This window comes from Jaculus jaculus, chromosome 10 (assembly GCF_020740685.1).
Source record: "Jaculus jaculus isolate mJacJac1 chromosome 10, mJacJac1.mat.Y.cur, whole genome shotgun sequence".
NCBI lineage: Eukaryota > Metazoa > Chordata > Mammalia > Rodentia > Dipodidae > Jaculus > Jaculus jaculus.
Genome location: NC_059111.1, coordinates 7,993,116 through 8,016,996, shown reverse-complemented (window position 1 = coordinate 8,016,996; position 23,881 = coordinate 7,993,116).

Here is a 23,881-nt window from a genome sequence, read left to right as displayed (position 1 = left end):
GGGGGAGTGGGTGCACCAGGGCACCTTGACACCAACAAACTCCAGATGCATGCACAACTTTGTGCATCTGGCTTATGTGAGTACTGGGGAATCGAACCCCAGGCTATCAGGTTTTGTAAGCGAGTTCCGTTAACCTCCGAGCTCTCTCTCCAGCCCCAGACTCACCTTTTAGAAGGTAAGGTATCACTGGTTACAGGGAACACAAGGTTCTAGCAGTTGCCTCAAGGCTAGCTGAGAGACCTGGAAGGTCTAACCCAGGAATCGAGGGTGGGAAGGCAGGGATGGCTGGACCTGATTGGGAAACTTCTTAGCAGATGAGCCTTGGGAGACTCAGTGACTGTGAACATGAGTGAGGAGGGGGTAGACTGTGGACAGATCCCCCACTTTCCTGCTCAGCTGGAGGGGCGAATCTCCAGGTGAGGTGGATAGGCAGGACGGAGCGGGTTAGGCAGCAAGACTATCAGATCTGGCCTCCGATGTTTGATTCTAAACATGGTACGGGTTCAAAAATGTTTCTTATCTTTAGAGACAGACCTAATAAGACAGACTAGTCATCTGTCAGGTGCCCCTAAGGAAACTAGAAGGTACACAGCATCGAGTGACTCAGAGGACAATTGAGTTTGCTGATCCAAGAAGGCTGTGTGACAATCACTTACGACGCCAAGGGCGGTAGGGAAGAAGAGTCAGTGGCACAAAGAAATGATGACCAGAAAGGTTCCTGCACGGCCAGTGTACTCTTTCCCATCTCACGGCATCATGAGTGGGTACAAAATCGGGAGCAACCGGCCTGTGGTGTCCTAACTCACTGGGGTATGACGCCCCTGGCCGATGCCTCTCCCACCTGGCTGTAGAGACACCTTCACAATCACACATCCATCCCCTGGGTTGAATCCCTTTGAAACTCTAAACAGTTCTAGAAATAAAACCCCCTAAACTTGTCTACGTTAGGGATGGTGAGCTACTTGGTTCCTATTTTGGAGAAAGAGGGGTTTTTGTTTGTTGTGTGGTGAGAATGAATGTTCTAAGGATTTGGGGTCTTGAGGGAAAATGTACCACTGCAAGGGTTGGGGTGGGGGCAAATGGAGGAAAGGAAGGGGAACCTGAAACACTGGGTGTAGCTCATAGCATCGCCACCAGGCAGCTGTGTCTGGTTCTCTTTGGTGTGAACAAAACAGCTTTAAAACTCACCCACCACGGCTCAGGGAATTCTGAGGACGAGGGAGGGCGCATTGCAAGAGCCACGGCTGAGACATCATGCCCAGGGACATTCCGTCCCTCCAAACACTACCGACTGTGCTCCCATGACGTGTAACCCACAACCCCGCAGGGAATACCTGTAACCCCACTGAGGGGGGTCCGCAACAGAATGGGGGTAGGACGAGGGAAAAGAGGGTGCCAACACATGATATATCCATATGAAATATGTTGTTGCTAATAATAATAATAATGATGATAATTTTAAAGGGAAAAAGAGACGAATAAGTAAAAAGAAATTGCATGGGTCTAAACAAACAAACGAACAAAAATAGCTTTACCCAGGCAAACGAGGTAGGACTGGCTCTGTGGGTGGGTTTAGGGGGGTTACTTGGGCTGTGGCTGTAAATCCGGACCTCTGTTCTTTCCCCCTGGACTTTATGGCATGCTTATCTTTACAACTGACTCACTCCCCTGTAGGTAGTTTTAAACTTAATGTCATCACCTTGGTCACCTGCTGGACTCTAGAGCACTTGAAAAAGGCACCTGTCCTCAGAGCTTGTGTGCAGAAGTCACTTCTTGCCTGACATACAATGGCGCGCCTGGGGAGGTCGTGATTTCTGCTCCTGTTCATAGAGTGGCCCTGCCAGTGGGAGCTGATGTCATGTGTCTGTGTGATGGGACAATCTGATGGCTATGCGGTAATTACCCACCGAGTTCCACTTTTGTCTGAGGTCTTAGTTTGGCATATGCCCACTTGTCTGGTTTCTGCTTTGCATGGGAGGTGCTGGGTGGGCAGCACCTTGTTCTTCGCAGTTTGGTCATGTTTGGGGGGCGCTGTCTTGTCCTTTTCCTCATGTCCTCACTCTACCAAGATCCAAGAACGAGTCTCATGGCTTTGGTGTGTGGTGGCTGGGGGCGTACCCACGAGGCATCGCGGTCACACGGGAGCCCAGAGATACTGGGTCAGCGCCACTTTAGCTTGTGTTATTTTTCTTAATGTGTGTCCGCTTGTGTGTGTCCAGGTGCAATATGTGTGTCGGTGAGTACACGTATATGCAGAGACCATGGAACAACCTTTGTGTCATCGTCAGCAACACCATCTAAATCTGTGCGTGTGCATGTGAAGTGTGTGTGTGCCAGTGTATAGTATATGTGAGTGGGGGTGTGCGTGTGCATGGGAGTGCACACATGTGGAGGCCAGGGGCTTACCATCCGTGCGTGTGTGTGTGCACGTGCACATGTGGAAGGGTGCCTATGTGCCACGACACGCATGTGGAGGTCAGAGGACAAGCGTAGGATGTTGGTCCCTCCTTCTACTGTATTTGGGGCCGGGTCTCTCTTGTTTGCCACTGGGAAGACCAGGCTAGCTGATCTTCGAGCTTTGGGATTCACTGATTCTGCCTCAGGGCGTTGATGCACTAGGGTTATGGGTTACTCTGCATCCAGCTTTATGTGGGAGCTGGGGATCCAAACTCTGGTTGCTGAGCTTGTGGAAAAAGCACATGTACCACGGAGCAGTCTCCCCAGACCCCACTTGTTCTTAGGACAGGGTCTCTCGTTGACCGAGAGCTCCCCTTGGCTGGGATGACGGGGGCGCACTGCCACCCCTCACCCTTTTCCATGGGCTCTGGGGATTGATCTCAGGTGTGCGTGCTTGCAAGGCAGACACTTTGCCAACTGAGCCATCTCCGCAGCTATCACCACCGCTTCATAAACAAAGAAACGGAAGTTCAAGACCCCCAGAGCGGCAAGAGGCGGAGCTCAGTCCTGACCTGCCTCCCTGGACACCAGCGTCCTCCCAGAGACACAAGGCAGGTGCATGACTGACCGGACGCACGTCTATGATTCAACACTCAATCTGCACACGTGCTTTCTGATTCCAGAAGAGGGCACGAGCCCAGCAGTCAAACAGGATAAAGGAGGTGGGCTCGATTTGGTGAGTTGAAGAGCAAATAGAAGACACCCATAGTGGAGCGCAAAGGGACCGAGCCAGGGAAGAGCCAGCAGGCTTCAGTCAAGAGACAGCGCACAAGAGACACGCCACGCTGTAAGGCAGGAGACATGAGCCAACAGGGATGGGGAGACTCATAAAGATTTGGATTAATATTTTATATCAATATTAATATATTATTAATAATATTATAAAATTATATATAAAGATATAATAATATTAATATATTAATATTAAAATCGAATATATTTTTCCCGATAGTACATGATGGGTGATGTCCTCTGGCATACTATGCGACCCCCCAGCCCCAGCATGTACGAGAGGAATCTGACCCTCATGCTTTTCATTTTTATCAGAGCACTAAGCTGATGAAATTAGATATGCTAGAATTTAGATAATCATAGAGTATTGCGCATGAAAGTGTGTCAGCCGCTTGCCTGTCATGCCACGGGAAAGGTGACGTCCCAGGTTCCTTCTGTCGTCCCTTGACTTTCCCCTCTCATCTGACCATCCGAAGGGGCTCACCACCTTGTCCATGTTTCAGGAAATAGAAGAAGAAAAGTGAGGAAGCAGGAAAATCATACCCTACGTTTTTGTTTGTTTGTGTTTTGTTTTGCTCAGGCTAGAGGATTTCCCAGGACATGGAATTTTCTTTTTTCTTTTTTTTCTCAATTTTTATTAACATTTTCCATGATTATAAAAAATAACCCATGGTAATACCCTCCCTACCCCCTCTTTCCCCTTTGAAACTCCATTCTCCATCATATCCCCTCCCCCTCTCAATCAGTCTCTCTTTTATTTTGATGTCATGGTCTTTTCCTCCTCTTATGATGGTCTTGTGTAGGTAGTGTCAGGCACTATGAGGTCATGGATATTGAGGCCATTTTATGTCTAGAGGGAGCACGTTGTAAGGAGTCCTACCCTTCCTTTGGCTCTTACATTCTTTCCGCCACCTCTTCCGCAATGGACCCTGAGCCTTGGAAGTTGTGATCAAGTTGTTATTCAGTACTCCATTCACTTGTTTCCAGCACTATGATACCTTCTGAGTCGTCCCAAGGTCACTGCCATCTGAAAAGAGAAGATTCTCTACCCAAAGTGAGAGTAGCATTAATATAAGAGTATGAATATTAAGAAAAGTGCTGACTGGGCAGTTTGATAAGCATAGTATATATATTTATCCAGACATCAGCAGATGTTACACACCTAGGGTTCATGACTACCCCTGTTTTAAGTTTTCAGTATCAGGGGTGTATTCCCTCCCATGGAGCGGGCCTCCAGTCCAATTAGAGGGCATTTGGTTTCCACCATGATAGACATGCCACTATTGCACCAGTTGGCTCATTTGGCCTGGATGGCCAATTATAAGGCTTGCAGTGCCAGGACATGGAATTTTCAATAGTAAAAACAGAAAAGACCCTGAAACATGTAAGGAGTTGAGGTCAACGTTCCCCTTAATTTTAGGGCCCCCATCTGAAACTCAGTACTTCATTCAATATGTTCTATTTGCTAACTTACTGGTACGTTCACACCTAGCTGCAAGGAAGGCTGGGAAATGGAGTCTTGGCATGTGCCTAGCTCATGCTTCAATGGAAGAAGGGACAATATATATTTGGTCATAACTGTTTCTTAAGTAAAACACAAGTGTTTTGTTGGTAAAGGGAACAGCAGTTGTATTACTGAGAAGCTGAGCTCTGTGCTCTGTGTATTTCCTACGATATCAGCTGTAATGTCTCTTTTTTCCATTTCAGGAAGTATATCTGAGAGTAGTAGTTTATACTGATAGCCTTTGTAGCAGACAGCTTCAGGTTCACTGAGATAAACTTCCAGACCAGGCACACTTATGGAGGAAGGGATATTTATTGAAGCTTACAGACCCAGGGGAAGTTCCATAATGGCAGAAGAAACTGGCCTGCCTTCACAGGACCAAGCAGAGAGAGAGGAAGCACCAGCCAAAAAGCCAAAAGCCATAGCACACTGTAGGAACTCCAGCTAGGCACACTTTGCATATCTTTAGATTGAAATCTGAAACCCACCACCACACCTTAAGATCCACCCAGTGACACTGCCTCCAGCCAGGTGGCTGCAGATGCAAACTACAAACAAATAAAAACTGAATATATTGGGGGCCATCTATTCAAACCACCACAGCCTTGAACCCTGAGACTTTTCAAATTTGTCAATTAGCACAAGACATTTCTTATTACACCCCTACATACACACACACAGTCATGTAAAACTCAGATGTGTTCTGTGTAGAAGGCTACCTGATGATTTTGAGTTCAGAAGTTATGAAATGATGGGATGAACAAAGACCACTTTAAAAACAAGCAGTTTTTTTTTTCTTTCTGGAAGCTGGCATGTCTCTCTCCTGCCTCCCTAAATACCCAAATGATATAGGGACACATTCACAGAACCAGAGTTGCTGTACTTCAATGTCAGAGGTATGTAGCTGTGGGGTCCAGAAGATTCCACTATAAAAACCTTGAAGATCTGTACCAACCTTGCTCTGTGGGACAGACTCTACTTCACTAAGCAGTGAGCATCCTGGAGACCATGACCAGGGAATGGTCTGCTGCGTTCCCCAGGCCACCAAGAGGGGATATCAGTGACCCTGTCACCATGTTTGGAGAGAACGAATCAGTAAGGTGAACCCTGAGGGCATCCAGCTCGGCCCTGTAGACAAGACATCGCGTCTTCTAGCCTCTCTCTTAGCCATGCTGGAGTGGGTTCTCCACTTAGCATGCCCCAAATCAGATGTGCACATCTACTTTGTCAAGTCTTCCAGCATTAGGGCAAAGTTTGGATGACGGGTGATTGAGACTCAGGAGGAGAAAGAAAATGTGGCAATGTTTAGAAGCCAGTTGTTTATGAGAAGGAAGCCCAAGATTTGACTCCACACTGACCCTCCTAGTGTGGGACTCCCCCATGTATACTTTGAATTGTCTTACACACACACACAGAGAGAGAGAGAGAGAGAGAGAGAGAGAGTCAGCAAACTCAAGTTGCTGCAGAGAAATGAAACATTTCTTTCTGTTCTGTTAAACTGAGGTGTGGCCCCTCATGCGCAAGTCAATCTCGAGTATTCCATGAATCAACCAGACACTTGCCATGTGTTTCGCATCACACTCTGCACTGTTTTCTTGTGTACCCTGGAGCTTCCAACTTCCAGAGAATAAGCATTCCAAAGGTATTAGTGTGCCTGCCTGAATTCAGAGCTCTGAGGAGGGAAAGGCGAGGACGAGGAGCTGCCCTGGTCGTCACAGCTCCCCTTGCCTGGAAGGACTTTGTCACTTCTTGCAAGATCTCGGCCTGCATCAGCCACCAAGACGGTGACAAGAGCCTGGGAACAGTTGTGATTGTGCGATGATTGGGGAGTTATTAAGGACAATAAATCTGCATTCGCTAAGAATTAGAGAGCTATAATATAATATGATACAGCCATTAGTATAACATCCTCAAAGCATATTTAATACCGTCGTAAAATGCGTCTGGTAGAGTGTTAAGAGGGAAAATGGAGCTCTAAAGCTGTACACGCAGCATGATCCCAATTTATAAATTTCCAGGGAGATAGCCCAGTGGATCAAGGCGCTTGCTTGCCACGCCTTCTGGTCGTGGTTTGATTCCCCAGGACCCACGTAAATCAGATGCACACAAGGGCACGTGCATCTGGAGTTCATCTGCAGCAGCTGGAGACCCTGTCCACACCCAGTCCTTTTCTTTCTCTCAAATAAATAAATTAAAATTTAAAAAGAAAAACAATAATGAATAAATAAAAAGAAAAAAAAAAAGACTAGAAGGAAATTCTCTAAAATGTTAGTAGGATTATGGACAAGTTAATTTTGTCCCTAGTGATGAAGTTATTTAACACATTTTCTTAATAAAAGACGACACCGTCTATGTTAATGCAGAAACAAACTGCATTTGTAATAATTAAAAAGTTTCTTCTAGGAAGAATATGAATATCATTTTATAATTGCGTGAAGGTAATGCTAGAAGAATCTTCAACAAAAGTCCAGGACATGGGACCTGACACTCTGTGAATGAGTCCTAACCCAGACGGGTGCTCTGTGAGTGAGTCTTCATCCAGACGGGTGCTCTGTGGCATGGCGTTAAGTGTATTCACTTGTTCATTCGCTTATTCAGTAAATATGTTCTTAATATTTTATTTTATTTTCATTTATTTATTTGAAAGAGAGAGAGAGCCGGGCGTGGTGGCGCACGCCTTTAATCCCAGCACTTGGGAGGCAGAGGTAGGAGGATCGCCGTGAGTTCGAGGCCACCCTGAGACTACATAGTGAATTCCAAGTCAGCCTGGGCTAGAGTGAGACCCTACCTCAAAAAAAAAAAAAAAAAAAAAAGAAAGAAAGAAAGAGAGAGAGAGAGAATGGGAGTGCCAGGCTTCCAGTCACTGCAAACTCCAGATGCATGTGCCCCCTTGTGCATCTGGCTTATGTGGATCCTAGAGAATAGAAGCGGTATCCTTTGGCTTAACTGGCAAGCACCTTAACTGCTAAGCCGCCTCTCCAGCCCTCAATAAACATTGTGTCTTGCCACTCGTATATGCCAAACGACATCAGGCCTAAGTCCCAACTTCGAGACGCCAGCCATGCAATTAGGGAGACGTTAGTCTGCACTTGTGAATGGATGGGTACATTAATGATTAGAATCATGCAGTAGCTTGTCACCAGCGGGGACCTGTCCTCAGGGGGCTCTCTGATGCTCCAGGAAGAGTCTGCCATCTCCTAGCAGGCGCCAGCGCCTCCAGTGCCCAGGCTCTGCCCTTAATGCTTATTCCTCATAAAATGGCAGTGGCTCATGGAAAGAACTGACCGGTTCTTTCCATGCGCTGTGCTGGGATGCTTGGACAGCGCGGGGGAACGGCTGGCTCGGGAAGGAGTCACACTGGGAGGCCTTCCGATGCGTGGTTGTGGCCAGGGCTTCCGTGAGAGCAGAATGCAGGCTGCAGACGTGACGAGACTGCTGTTTGGTTGTTGGGAAGCTATTGCAGTGGCCTCTCTATACCCAAACGGGATCGACCAGGCACCAAAATCCGCTCCTTTCCCCACCCTCGTATAAAACAGCGCTGTGCTTGCAAATGACCTACGGACATCCTCCCTCATCTTTTAACTCATCTCTGGACTACTTATAATACCTAATGCGATGTAAATGCTATGCAAACAGTTGTTCTACTGTGTTGTGTAGGGAATAATGACCAGAGAGTAAGTCTCAACATGTTTAATGCAGACACATCCGTCGTGGGCCGTACTTCGTTTTGCGGCCGTGCCGGGTTGATTTCGAGGATGTGGAACGAGAGGGCACAGAGCTGTGCCTGCTGGGCGGGCTCTGGAGGGACTGGAGACAACCTCTGTCACCTTCACTGCCCCTGCTCCCTCAGTGCCTCAGGACTTCAGTGACAGAGGGTCTAACAGGCCAGGCCCCAGGAGCAGTGACCCACTGAATGCCCATTAGACCTAGGGTACGGATAAATATGTCAGCGGAGATGCGGAGTCCCCACTCTGAAAGCCATAGGGTATGGATACATGTCACCTACGGCGGCTCCTGACCGGCAATAGCCCAGCTGAACTAAGGTGAGACCTGGCCATCTCTGTCCAGGTAGGTTCTCACTAACTGCTCGTTCTTGCTGTCCAGCACACCAACGACCTTGCCCTGTGGGGCTGTGCAGCTCATGGGGGGCGTGGGATGCCTCATGTTTTCTCAGCAGGGATCCTGGAAATCCTTCAGTGATCTAAGTAAATGAGTAACCCTTTGGATAGTGTGAGATGAAAGTAAATGAGCTGCCCGGAGATCGTAATGAATGCAAATGACTTCTGCACCCTTGCACAGGTGAGGCTGAGACCAGAGGAGCGAGTAGACATGAGAGAGAATGAGAATCAATGGGAATGGGGAAGGAGGCAGGGCAGGAAGATGTAAAGTGGTGGTCCTTGGAGAAGCTATTAGCCAAGACCTGCCTTTTATCACCTTCTTCCTGAGGTTAGAATAAAGGCACCAGAAGGTTTCTGCCCCTGATCTCCTGGGAGCCTTCTTTTAGAGACCCACGACCCCAGGGACTGGGCCCCGAGGAGTGGAGCTGCCACCCGCTCCATGCCGGTGCATGTCCAGTGCCCTCAATCACCAGCTACCTGGGGATGCTGGAAGGCACGCAATCCCAGCGACGGCAGAGCAGAGCTGGGCAGGCACCAAAGCTCGCCTCTGCTCTGGCCTCCTCTTATGCTGTCTTTCCTTCAGTGAGTCTTTTGATGCCCTCCGGGCTTGGGCCTAAGATTGTCTCTACTCAGAAGTGGACATTAAGTTGCCAGGAGTGCCCATCACACCTCCTGCCTCTCTGTCTCTCTTCGTTGCCTGCTCCGGGCAGAGGCCTGGGGTTCGTGGTGTGAAGGGAGGGAGGCTACACCTCTCCCGAGCCCGTCGCTCCCACAGCACTGCTTTCTACCCCGCGCCTGCCGTCCTGCCGCTGAGCTCTTCCTGTTATCTCAGCCCCCTTCCCTTCTCCTCCTCCAAGCCTCTTTCCAGAAGCTTCTCTCCGTTCTCCTGATCCTTCTTCTCCTGGGCACTTCCTCTTTCTATACTCTAGACAATTTTCATATGACATTTCCCAACAAAACCGGCACTGGCTTCTCTCTGAAATGTGCATGAATCTTTCTCACTTTCTTCAGGATTGAGAACCTTGCACATGCCAGCCATGGCGCCAGGGCTCGCAACCGTGACGGAGAGACTGCGTCTGTCTATTGATAAAAAAGTAAAATAAAACGAATACACGGCTGTGCTCATGTTCTGACTGCTGTCGAAGAGTCTTCAAGGATTCTGAATGAAGCAACAAGGAGAAGTAGCTGGCACCCCCTGGGTTTTGGCAGCAAACATTCACACCGGGACCTGCCCTGGGCCCGGGAACCTGTACGGACAGCCGCTCGGAAGACCTCCTTTCTCCCTGAAGGCTCTGCGTCCCATGGGCACTGCAGTGTGAAGATGGGGGTTCAGCCTCTGTCCTTGTCCTATGAACGCACCTCCCCCGACCAGGGACACCCTTTAAGACCAGACGTCAAGACCATTATGGTTAAAACGTGTTTCTATTGACAATTTTATTCATGCTTGTGATGTATCTTGGTCACAGTTCCCTCCCATTGCCTTACCTTGGCGGCTCCCCAGTCCCTTCCACAGAACCCCATCTTCCTAACCAGCCTCTCTTCTGCTTTTAAGCCTTGTATTCTTCGTGTGTGGGTGTGAACCACTGAGGAGAAGAGGGTGGCCTGCATGAGCACAGTTGGAGTATCATTTGCCAGAACATGTGGATCCTACCAGCGGCCAGACCATTGCAGAAAGCGCCCCCCACCCCATAAACACCACCAAATGCCAATATCTCTGCAGAGACGGGTGGGGCCTCCTTCCCTCCTCCATCACCAGTGATGGGCCTCATAGCGTGTGAGCCTTCTGCAGGTTATGACGGTCACTGTGGAGTCATTGTTTCAGACTGTCCTTTAAGAATATGAAGACCTCACCTTCTGGAGTAGAAAGTTCCAAATACCAAGTGGAAAAATGGATTCATTTTGTGTTTTCCATGCACAAGATGTCTTCTGACTAACCCTTCGCCCTTTAAAAGTTCCGTTCGAGATTGCATTTCAACAAGCTAACTCATCTTTTGTACCCTTTTATATCAATAATTGTATCGGGTTAATACAATTGTATTGGGTTAATTTACTATGTCAAATATTATGTCTATTATTACTATGTCAAATAGTATCAATATAATTCATATGTACATTACTAATGTATATTAGCAGAATCCTCTGACAGACTAATGTTTTAAGCTTAAGCTTGAACAATCACAACAAGGTCTTTTTATTTCGGCACCTGTAAAGGAAAGGCATCTCAGATGGACAGGAAATCAAGTCAGTCGTAGGAACGTTTGGGGAGAGGGGTTTGGGGAACTATGAGATCACATACTTTGAGTACAGAACTCATAACATGGAAATATTTTCTGGTTAGGGTCTCTCTTATCCTGTGACCACCCTACGGGACACTGACTGTCTACTTGTGTCACGAGCACCTTCCATGTCCCCAGTTAGGGGCCCCTCATTCTGCCATATAACTGAAGCTGGTGGAATTTCTGGGATAAGAGTCCATTCCTTCTCCTCCTGGGTTTGGATTAGAGCTTGAGAACTGAAGTGAATGACAATAAATATCTTAAGTTTGAAATTTGATGGGAAGAAGTTTTGAAAAAAAAATGGTATGTCTTTTTAAAAGAGAGAGAGAGAAAGAGAGAGAGCGCGCAGGTAGAATAATGTCCTCAGGCCAGGAAAGTACCAGTCATTTTCAGATAAATTATACCCTCCTCCTCCTCCATGAGAGAAAAAAATCATACTCAGACTTAACTGTCCCTTTGGCACTTTTGTCAAATGAGTTTTAGTAGCAGGAACTGCTAAAAATATAAGCCAATTTCTTTCTTCATTTAAATCAAGTGCTTAAAAAAAGCGCAGAGTCTAGAACTGGTGCAGGGCTCAGCCTGGCAGCAAGCAGCGATGCCTTGGTCCCCAAATGGTCCTGAGTGGCAGCTCGGGTCCCTCGCGGAGCCCAAGTGAGGGATCAGGAGAGCTGGGGTCACCCTTGGGAAAGCAGGGGCTGTTCTCAGCCACAGAGACCCAAGTGTAAAAGCTGCCCTTGTGTGCGGCCGTGGGCCCGAAGCAGGCAGGTCCAGCCAGGAAGGGTTCTCAAAGTCCCTTTCTTCTTGATTGACTCATCCACCCATGCTGGCCTCCTTTGTCTACTTCCTTGCTTCTAAATGGGACATTTATGTCACTCCCAGGGAGCGCCACAGACAAGGGGGCCATGGACAGAAGGTAAGATCCAGAGGACAGGCAGAAGTGCCATGAAAGACTGGACCCCTCAGCCGCCCATCGTGGACTGAAGAGGGGCTCAAGGGACCCTGCATCTCCCTGGGGAGCTATTGGTAGTTAATGGTTGCTAGGGAAGAGGTATACTTTTTTTTTCCAGTGGGGTAGCCACTGATAAATTGTTCAGGATTCAGAACTTATCCCCACCCATGCTCATGTGAGAAGTCCTGATTAAAGTCAGTGCCCCCCCCCCAAATATAGGAACACAGGAGAGGGCCCACTTAGGAAGAGGTGGTCCAGCAGGAGTAGAAGGGAGATAAGAGAGAGAAATAGAGGTGACTGTGACCCAGACACATTATGTACATGTGTGAAGTTGTCAAATAAAAGAACTAGGGCTGGGGAGATGGCTTAGCAGTTAAGGCGTTTGCCTGCAGAGCTAAAGGACCCAGGTTCAATTCCCTAGGACCCATAGAAGCCAGATGCACAAGGTGGCACATGCATCTGGAGTTCGTTTGCAGTGGCTGAAAGCCCTGGCATGCCCATTCTCTCTCTCTTCTCACTTTGCATCTTTCCCTCTCTTAAATAAATAAGTAAAAATAAAATGTTTTTTTTAAAAAAAAAAAAAACTAAAATATTTTTAAAGACATTTCAAAGTACTAAACATTGGCCAATACTTGGGAAAGGATAGGATTTATGACCACTGTAGCCCCATCTCTGACCTGGTTGCTATGGCTCCAAGGACCCCACTCTCTTGTGGGATTTTTTTTTTTTTTCTGTCACATCCAAGATTCTACTCACATAAGGATGTTTCATCATGTTTGGAAAACAATCTGACACATTGGTCCTGCCAACAAGGCTTACACTGTTTCCAGAATTGCTTGCCTTTTAATAGAAGACTCTTAAGAATTTAAAAGCCTTTTGAAGCCCAGAGAGATATATTCATAATGGGAAAATTTCATGAGTGCAAGAGAGTGAGGCGGTTCCTCATGTTATCCTTAGATTACATCTAAGTTACAGCTATCCAAGGTAATTGTTGATCTGAAATCTAGAAGGAGAAAAAAAATCTCTTAGAAATTAGTCCATCCAATCCCCGTCTGTTTGACAGATGGGAAATGCGGGGAGCTCACACCATGAGGTGCCACTGACAGCTCTTTCTCACTCACTATACTCAGGCTGGGGAGCAGTGCACACCGCTCCTGGAGTGGAGGCTCAAGACGGGGAGGCAGCTCGTCTGGGCGGCCCCTGGATCGAGGCAGGATTTCACTGTCATGCCTCTAACTCTCGGCCTTGAGATTTCTAAATGAGGCCACCTTGAATCAAAGCCCCGATGGAACTTCAGTGATTCAAACAAGCCTCCTGAATGAGACTCCAAGACAGCTTTGCCAAGTTCAACCTCGGTCTCTAATGAATAGCGAACATAGTTATTAATGTCACAGCGACTTCCACAGAATAGCTACATCACTTCCCCGCTCTGCCTATCAACCCCGGCTGTCCTCTGATAGTTGCATGAATGTCATGTCCAAGTATGTGTGGTGTGGATAAAGAGATACTTAGATGTCCTTCACCGCCGACTGTGACACGCTGTCACTGCTATGCTTGCTTCCAGTTCTGTGTAGAAACGCTAGAGCAGGCTGCTGTGGCCATACCACAGGAGGGAGGGAAATGGGGTGTTAGGGGTTCAGGAATAAAATCCTTGAATGCTAAACTCTAGGTTCATGTTTGCATTTAACCAAGGAATTGGGCGAACCGAACTGAGGGTAATTACGAAGTTATTATATTTATCTAGGAGAGTGCAAATTCAAGAAAAGGAAAATGGATGCACCCATACACCCATGTGGTCTGAGATCCCAAGAGGTGGGTCTAGAAGAAGAGCAAAAAGCGGAGACAGGAAAGGAAAGGACGCACAAAGAGCTCCTGCCTGCTGTGGGGAGAGCCGGAGGGGCAGAGAGCCCAGGTGGGAGCTGGGGCGGGGGGAGGGTTCTCCCCTGTCTCAGCCCAGCTTTCTCCTAATTCTGCTAGGCTGAGTTGAGGGGAGGCTCACCAGAACCCAGAGGACCACGAGGATGAACGGGCCGCCAAGAGAGTTTGCCCTTCCTTCGTGAAAGTGTTTATAAACCTCACTGTAGTGGGCTTCCTTTACCTTCGGGCTCAGGTGAGCCAGAGAGACAACTGATTAGTCTGGGCTAAAGGATGCCTCGGGGAGAGACCAGCCATCATGCCAAGTTCTGGGGGCTGAACTTGACCAATCACAATGCCAAGAGTAGGTTTAAATTCTATGAAAGGAGATCTCCCTCCAAGGAGGGGCTCAGATTGTTTGTGGCCGGGGCGGGGGCAGATGTAGGGAAGAGACAAGAAGTCAGATGATGCTTTGATTGCTAGCAAAGCAAAGATTACAAAGATAGGCCCCAGGACCTTCCTGCCTTTTACTTTCAGAGTCCCAGGCACCCCAAACTACTTAACAGCGCTACTCACTGCCCCTCAGGATGTCCACTGAGTCAAGCAGGAAGAAGTCTTGTAATCTTTTTCACCAGTATACGATGTTCCCTTATCACCTGAGCTACTTAATTCCCAGGTACCATCACTATGTAAATAGTGTATATTCCCAGAGAGAGGCTACTCTGTAAGCTCCAGGCTACCCAGTGCTTTTAGCCTTTTTGGACTGTCTTTACTTAAGAGGTTTATATTCCACTCCTGAGGTCACTGCTGTGACCCCATCCCATCCCAAGCTTATTTTGTCCTTGGCCAGGTAGTATCCTGTTCCTGAGCAGAGTTACAACTCAGTTTTGGTGGCCTTTTGGGTAAGAAAATGGTTATAGTAGATTATCTGGGTGTGAAAATAGGTTTGGTTTCAAGATAAATATTACCGTCTAGGCTGGGGGAATGGATTAGAGGTTAAGGGAACTTGCTTGCACAAGCCTCCTGGCCAGGGATCAGTTCCCTAGCATCCACGTAAAGTCAGACACAAAAGGTGGCCACGTGCATCTACAGTTTGTTTGGAGGGGCAAGAGGCCCTGTCACACCCGCATGTGCAAACAAAACTGAAAAAAAAAAAATCACTTGCTAACTCTCCTTTTAGTATTTGTTATGAAACTTTACATAAATAGCGACACAGCCATGAGTGAGTTATTCTTGCTGTCCCCATTTCACAGATGGGGACACAGAAGCAAAAGGAAATGATGTTATTTGCCCAAGGTCATGGAGCCATGAAACGGTAGGAGCTGGGATTGGACCCGGCTGGTCCGGGTGGATGCGATCGCATGTGCTCACTAGCGCCCTACGTTTTGGAACGTGGACTTTATTACCGAATGTGATGCCCCAGTTGCTGGCTCTTCCAACCTCTTTTTACAAGGGAAGATGTCTACAAAAAGAGCCAGTTGTTGGCTTCTGCCTACAAACCTGTATTGATAGCTCACAGAGGCCATTGTGTTTCCTCATAAGAACCCCCCGAATCCCACCCAAGAACAGACTTTGTCTTGACTCTGTAGATGAGGGCTGCTCTCCAGACCAGGGCTGAAGCAAGCATCCTCTCCATTCACTTCCCAAGACCTACTTGAGCGACAGGCCCTTTCAGGACCGAGTCGTCTTGCTCTTCCGCCACAGTCTCCCCGCCCACACTTTGGCAATCTATAATGCACCCTCCTTCTATGACTTTGCCCTTGGTGATCCCTCGACCTGAATTAGGACAGCTAATCCGAGGAGCGCCCATGGGTGCTGGCATTTGACAGACCTGCATGTTTGAAACCGCCCCTCCCTCCTTACTCACCTGGTACCCTTCTTAGAATCCTGTACCAATGACCTAAGCTCTGTTTTTCAAGTAAACTTAGAGGCCAGGACCTTGTCTTAAACTTCATTATTTCCAACAAAAACAAAAGCTTATTAATATGCCGGCCACCCCCAGGCTGTGTTTAATAAATATTCAAGGGCTTGACCTTAAGGAAAAACCATTCTTTTGGCCAAAGATGTTACACTGATTTTTTTTTTTTGCCTGTCAGTATCTGCTCTTACTTTTTGTTTATTTGTTTTATCTGTTCCTTATTCTGGAGGCTGTCTAAAAAAATTCCTAGTTACCTGTCTGGGGAGATGGTTCACCTGGTAAAGGGCTTGCCTGTACAGAAGCATGAGTGAGGACCTGAGCTTGAATCCCTAACCCGCACATAAAAGCTGGCTGTGGTGGCCAGCGCCTGTAATCACAGTACTGGGGCAAGATCAGTGGGAGAGTCCCTCGAGCTTGCTAGTCAGGCCAACTGAGAGAGCGCGAGTCAGTGAGAGACCTCATCTTGAAGATGGTAAGGTGGAGAACAATCAAGGAAGATAGCTGACATAGACTGGCTTCCACACCCATATGAATATATATACACCATATATATAATATATATGAATATAATATATATGATATATAATACATATGTATACACACAAAATAAAGGCCTTAAGAGGTTTTATATATGTGTGTATGTGTATGTGTATATATATGTATATATATGCATATATATGTGTGTATATATATACACACACACACACACACACACATATATGTATATATACACATATGTATGTGTGGATATATATGCCTATATTGCTTCTCTATTAAGCCACACAAGTGGGTTCCAAAAAATGGAAAATTCAAGAAAGCATCCACCTTGCCTCTACACAGGTAGCATGCCTGCGCTGTCCATTGGCTGAACAGACTCAGTGAGTTTCCACGGCGTGAGGTGCTTTGGGCCACCGGCAACTGTGGCCTCCGCTCTTGACACCTATCTCTGAAGCTATAAGGGAGGCCAAGGTCATGAAGTGGATGCACGGGTACATCCGTGTCTTGCTGCGTCATGGAAATTCACAGGAGTGCTAGCAGAGAAAGTGAACAGGATATAGGATTTACATCTCTAGTCATTTCCCCAGGTGACCCTGCTGGTTTCTGTGGCAGTCATGTCACCTACTTGATAGGGGACGATTACCTGAGGGACTTTCGATAACACACCTGGCCCCAAACCTAGAGATTTAGAGCTTGTTTGGGCTGAAGCTTGACCACCAGTATGTCTCAACCTAATACCTAATAAACATGCAACTTACAAAACCAAACACGCCTGGGGAGATGGTTCAGCCATGCTCAGATCTCATCTAAAGACACTGAGCATGGTGACGCTGGCTTGTCATCCCAGTGCCGGGGAGGTGGAGATAGGAGGGGCTCTGGCTAGCCTAATCAGTGCCCTCCAGGCCGATGAAAGACCCTTTCATTTAATAATAATAATAATAGGGGCTGGAGAGATGGCTTAGCGGTTAAGCCTAAGGACCCCGGTTCGAGGCTAGATTCCCCAAGACGCACGTTGGCCAGATGCACAAGGGGGCGCACATGTCTGGAGTTCATTTGCAGCGGCTGGAGGCCCTGGCACACCCATTTTCCCTCTCTCTCTATCTGCCTCTTTCTCGCTCTCTCTCTGTTGCTCTCAAATAAATAAATAAAAATAAAAACAAAAAAGTTAAAAAAAAATAATAATCAAGAAAGGGCTGGGAGATGGCTTAGCAGTTCGGGCACTTGCCTGCAAAGCCTAAGGATGCAGGTTCCACTCTCCAGAATCCCACGTAAGCCAGACGTATAAGGTAATTCATGAGCAAGGTCGTGCGGGTGCACAAGGGAGGTGCACACATCTGGGGTTCTATTGCAGTGGCTAGAGGTCCTGGCACACCAATCCTCACTCTCTCTCTCATCAAAAGAAAGAAAGAGAGAAAGAAAGAAGGTGGCATTTTTGAAGACTGGCACGAAAGGTTATCCTCTGGCAGGCACACACACACACACACACACACACACACACACACACACACACACCATCCCATCTGATAGTAGATGTTTTGGGGAGGTGGCACTGGCTGTTGAGTGATGATTGGTATATGGACCCGGAATAATATCTCACCTAAATGCTGATTCACGGAGCAGCAGTCAGTCCAGTGTGTGTGGGGGGGGCGGGGGGGGGGAGAAATCTGCCTTCCTCCAGGGAGGATCTCAGCAATCCCTGCTTGCAGCGCGATTCTGTAATTCTACCCACCTGTCATATGAAAGAACCGGATCTTGATGGACCTGCTTGCCTTGAATCTGAGCTCCAGCCTGGAATGTTTCTCCTGAGCTTAAATCACAGACAGTTGGACTATTTGTTCCTAGCTGGGAAGCCTAGGAGAGGAGGGTGGGGACTAGAGGGCCTGAGGTCAAGTGAGGGAGGTCAGAAGACCCACAGCCATCGCCCCCCCGCCCAGTGCAGTGTCGCCGTGGCGAGGGAGAGGTCTGGGCAAACCCTCTGGCTCCTTGGGCTGAGCTTCCCAGTTCGCAGAACAAGGGCACTGACTTGGAGGTTACCCATGGCCTGTCTTCTTTGCCACAATCAAATTCTAGCAACTCCAGTTATGAAAACTAACCCCTAGTTTCCTTCTCAAAAGAGTAATTCTGGAACGCTTTCTCAGCCCCAAATGTTGTGATTCTACTGACCACAATAGTTAGCAATGTTTTTTTTTTTCAAGAAAACAAAGTTTTTACATGTGTATACGTGCATACGTGTATGTATGTGTGTTCAAATGTGTGTGGGAAGACATATGAATGCAGGTGGATGCCAGAAGTTGACACCAGGTGTCTTCCTTATTTGCTCTCCACCCTTTTTTCCTTTACTTTTTTGTTTATTTATTTGTTGGTTTGTATTGAGGTAGGGTCTCTCTCTAGCCCAGGCTGACCTGGAATTCACTATGGAGTCTCAGGGTGGCCTCGAACTCACTGCGATCCTCCTACCTCTGACTCCCGAGTATTGGGATTAAAGGGGTGCGCCACCATGCCCGGCTACTCTGCCTTATGTTCTTGAGACAGGCTCTCTCACTGGACCTGGAGCTCATCGATTCATCTGCACAAAGTAGCCAGCAAGTCCTAGGGACCCACCTGTCTCCATCTCCCGGTCCCAGGGTTACAAGCACAAACCGCTGCCACAGCTGGCTTTGTTCCCCCCACCCCCATGGGTGCTGGAGATGCTGACTCAGCTCTCGTGTTTACACAGCAAACACTTCGCCCAGCGGCTAGCATGTTATGTATCAGGAGCCATTCTGGGAGAGGCACAACCCAACGGCGTGGTAAACCCTATTATTATCACCCCCATTTTACAGGGGAAGCAAGTGAGGAACAAAAAGAATAAGGGTGGGTGACAGACCTGTATTTTGACCCAGGCCACCTCTGCCACACCAGACACTGTTCATTGTCACTCAGTTACTGTCAGAACCTTAGTTTCCAGAGCAACCCCATCATGGATTGGACTAAATGGCCTCTCTTTTCTCTGAACTTGTTTTAAAATCTGATGCTTCGGTTTTCCTTGCCACTCATTCATCTGTCCATCTTTCATTCACTGAACCAGCAAACCTACAGGGCTTGCGAGTCAGGCTGCCTGGATCGCAAACATGAAGTGACCACATACTAGCTGTGGGATTCTGGATAAGTTCCCCAAACCCTGCGCCCTGCCTGGCTTCTTTGATTCCACTGGGACAGGGACAAGTGTGAACCTCACAGGGCTGTGGTGGGGATAAAGTGACGTGGTATGTATGTCTTGCGTAAAGAGGCACGCTGCCCCAGCATGGCGCCTGCCAAGTGGTAGGCACTCCATCAATGTTTGTACCAGTATGCCCAGGCCCCAAGCTGGTTGCTAGGGATGCAGAGATGAGTAAGACAAGGTCATTGGCGTCACAGGGCTTATAACCTAGGCAGGGAGGAGAGCTGGGTACGAATCATCAAAATGCCATCTGCTCCTACAGAACGACGTTCCAAGACTTTGGGGCATGGAGAGGAGAAAGTGAGCCTTGGGAAGGGGGAACAAGAGGTTAAAGTGGCGAGTTAGACTTCCCATCCGACAGTCACCTCTAGGACTTTCTGAACCAGGGGAGGGAGGATGAGAACCCTATTTTCTTAAATGGGAACCCCACCTTCTGGAAGACAATCACCAGTACAGAGGACCGGGAGCCGCTGGCCCAAGCAGCCAGGGAGGCCACCATCAGGCCTGGAATATCGGACGGGCATCAGGGTGGCACATGACACAAAAGGATATTGGCTGGAAGGATGGCACAGACACCTTTGAGCAGAGAGCCTGGAGGGCAGAAGGCATCTTGGGGGAGGGCAGATCCCTGACACAGCCAGCTGTCCCTGTGGACGTGTGGGAGGGGCCAACCTTGGCTGAGGTGCTAGGCCCTGCAGCTGGGAACAGTAATTGGTCACACCTGGCCGAGGTGAGCGGACCCCTGCTGGTGAGGCAGCCACTGGGCCTCCTTTCCAGCTTAGAGTTGGCCTGCGGTGGATTGAGGGTTTCCACGTCCCCACCACCTTCACGGATCCCTAGGTGACATCCATAATCCTTCGGGACAGGACTCGGGAATGCGCATTCTAACAAACTTCCCGTGGCGACCCCACTTTGCCAGAGCACGGTAGAGGAAAACTTGGTCATGAAAAGAATAGAGATCCCGTCAACTGGCAATCGAGACGGAGCGTCCAGATTGGCAGTTTTCTGTGTTGTTTTCGTCACTTTCCTGTAAGCTCCACACGCCTGCTACCCCTCCCCAACTGTGTGCCTTCAGGTTCAACGTGAAAGGCCAAGTGGGGAGCAATCTGCTTGAAAGGGATTGGTGCAACTGTGCAACTTTTATAGGAACGTGAATGCACCAGTTTGATCTCAGACCTTTGTGTGTGTGCGTGTGAGTGTGTGTGTGAGTGCGTGTGTGTGTGTGTGTGTGCATGCTATGGCACATATGTGGATGTCACAGGACAACTTCAGGTGCTGTCCTCACTTTCTACCTTGTTTAACACCATCTCTTGGTTGCCCAGCGAGGTGTACAGCAAGCTCGCTGGCCCACCAGCTTCCAGGGACTCTCTTGTCTCTGTCACCATGGGAACACTGGATGATGGAGGTGTGCTACTGCATCGGGCTGTACGTGGGTCCTGGACGTCTGAGCTCAGGCTCTTGTGCTCATACACGCATCTGCCCACTGAGCAGCTCCTTAGGCCTTGACCCCAACTTAAACCCTCCTCCATGTAGTACAGACATCCTTGTCAGCAGCCCTTTGCTTAATCAAAAGTCCATCCATCTGAAAGCCGGGCGTGATGGCGCACACCTTTAATCCCAGCACTCGGGAGGCAGAGGTAGGAGGATCGCCATGAGTTCGAGGCCAACCCTGAGACTACATAGTGAATTCCAGGTCAGCCTGGGCCAGAGTGAGACCCTACCTCGGAAAACCGTGCATCTGTTCTTGAAGAGCTCATAGTACCAGCGGGATAGAGTGAGGGGCGGGGGGCTTCTCTCTCTTCCCTCCCTTCCAACCAGTTGAAGCCAATTCCTGGTCCTGTCCAGTCTTTTCAAACTGAAGGGAACTGCCAGATAGCTTTGATCAGCGGAATTAATCTTTCTCTAGGTGGAAAAATAAATAAATAAAATCAAAAGGCACCTCTGAAGGCACATGCCAGGACCTGCAGCAGGCCAGAGAAACCTTATAAATTCTCTGAACCTCCCTCAGGTGGCTGGGAGGCGGAGCCGGGCGTGCTCGCTCCTGGTATCACTCTGTCAGCTCGCTCCAAACGGCAGCCTTGCCAAGCACGAGATGCAAGGAAGGCCCACGCTGCCCCGGTCCAGGAGAAGAGCTGGTTGGATGAGCCCCGCGCACAGTCACACATGTCCACTTCTGTTTGGACAGTGGGAACAAGGGTCCTTCTGAGAGAGACTCCTTCCATTTGCAAGGGTAGAGTCGCCAGTCCCAGGAGCACATAACACCAACAGAGGGAATTGCCCAGAGTCCCATGTCCCTTGTACCTGATTTGGGTGCAGGGTCCTTACTCAGATAGGACAGAAAGGCTGACCACAGGCTACATTCATGTAAAAGTCACACTTTGGGGTGTATGTGTCTCTTCAGATTTAACTTTAGTCCTTGGCTCATATTCCCAGGGATCTCTGAGGACCCCTTCATGGATGTCATCTGCCCATCCAGCCTGGGGTGGGGGGTAGTCCAAGGTAAACAGGAATAAGCTTGTACTGTACTCCCTCCCCTTCACAGACAAGCTTCAGCCCCTGAAGGGCACCAGCCCTGGCCGAGACACTCTGGAAATTTCTCTAGGGAAATCTCACAAGCCTGTAAGCAACTTGACCTCATTTGCATTTTCTGATTGAATCCGATGGGTTTTAGTTCGCTCCCTTCCCTTCACACAGACAGGCTCAGGGATGAAGAAAGTTGCCTGAGATCTACAAGAGAAATGGGTGGTTATGGACTGTCCACGTGGCTCCTAGTACTTGGCTGACCCCATCACGGATGTGTGCTGGCATCATGTGACCGGAAATGCCTCTTACCCGGGGCTGGGGAGATGACTCAGCGGGCAATCGCGCTTGCCACACGAGCATTGAGGACCTGGGAGGGCCTGGTTTGCTCTGTCTTTGATTCCCTAGTACCCATGTAAGCAGCTTGGCACTGCCAAGCACACTGTAACCCCAGTCCTCTTTGCAGCAGAAATGAGAGACTCTCTGGAGCTGACAGAAAATTGAGAGAGATTTCATCTCATGGAAGCACATGGATGAGCAGTGGACACCCGACACAGTCCTCCGGCCATCCTCATGTCTGCATAGGGAACACACCTCTGCCCTCATGTGCATATACCCAACACACACACACCACACCACCAGAAAACCATACCACATATGTTACACACACACCCCTCTTATGGAGATGGGGAGATAGAGCACTCAGTAAAGTCCTTGCCTTGCAAACACAAGGTCCCGAGTTTGATCACCAGAATCCGTGTCGTGCTATGCATGCTTGTAATCCCAGTGCCAGGGAGGTGGGAACAGGAAGACCCCCCAGCGTTCACTGGATGCCTGCTCTCACCTCCTTGGTGTGCTCCAGGTGCCCAGTATCAAAAGAGATAAAGTGTACCTGAGAAATAGCCCTGGACACTGTCCTCCTGCATCACTGGCTTTGTGCAAGGGCGCCTTCCCCCCGACACACATATGCACACATGTGTGCAAAACAATTGCTCTTCCTTCCTGTACATCGTCATGGCTTAATGGAATGCTCCTGAAGTATCTATCTGCCGATGAAACCCATGTCCTTTTTATGGTAGAGGCGAGCGGGAATGACTTTCAGGGACTTCAGTTCCAGCATTTGCATAAATCAGTGCCAAGGCTGTTGGTTAATCTGCTCAGTGTCTTGTTTTTAATCCCAAAACCCAAAGGCAGGAGACATTTAGATATAGACAATGAGAGGGTCAGACTACATTGCTTAGATGTGAGAAGGGATCTGGACCGGAGAACTCTGTTGGCAGACGGCGCTCTATGGAAGGCCCGCAGTGATGGAGAAGGTGCCCTCCAGCTTGCCTGGCGGCCTCCTTTGGTTTGACGTTAGTTAATACTAATGAGCAGTAACCATTTCCCACAACCCCCCATCCATAGCATTGTTTCTATGTGTTTAGTTGCTCATAGTTGACCGAGGTTAAAAAAAATCAAATAGAAAATTCCAGAAATGATCAACTCATAAGTCCTGAATAGCACGATAAAAATCTCACACCATCTCACTTCATCCCTCATGGGACACGAGTCCCTTGTATGGCTTAATCCACAGGGTTTAGACTATCCAGTTGGTGCGGCTTAGTCACCATCTTGGTTACAATATCATCACAGTGATGTTCCAGTGACATTACTCAGTAATTACCCCAAAGCACTGGGGTAGCCACGCTGGGAGAGCTTCCTGTGAGAGTGAAAGTTCTGAATATATCTATATATATATTGGGGCTGAAGAGTTTGCTCAGTGGTTAGGGGGTTGAGGCAAGTTCTCTAACACAGACCTGCTGTATCCCAGCCAGAAACAAATCTCCATGTGAAATCAAGAAGGGAAAAGAAAT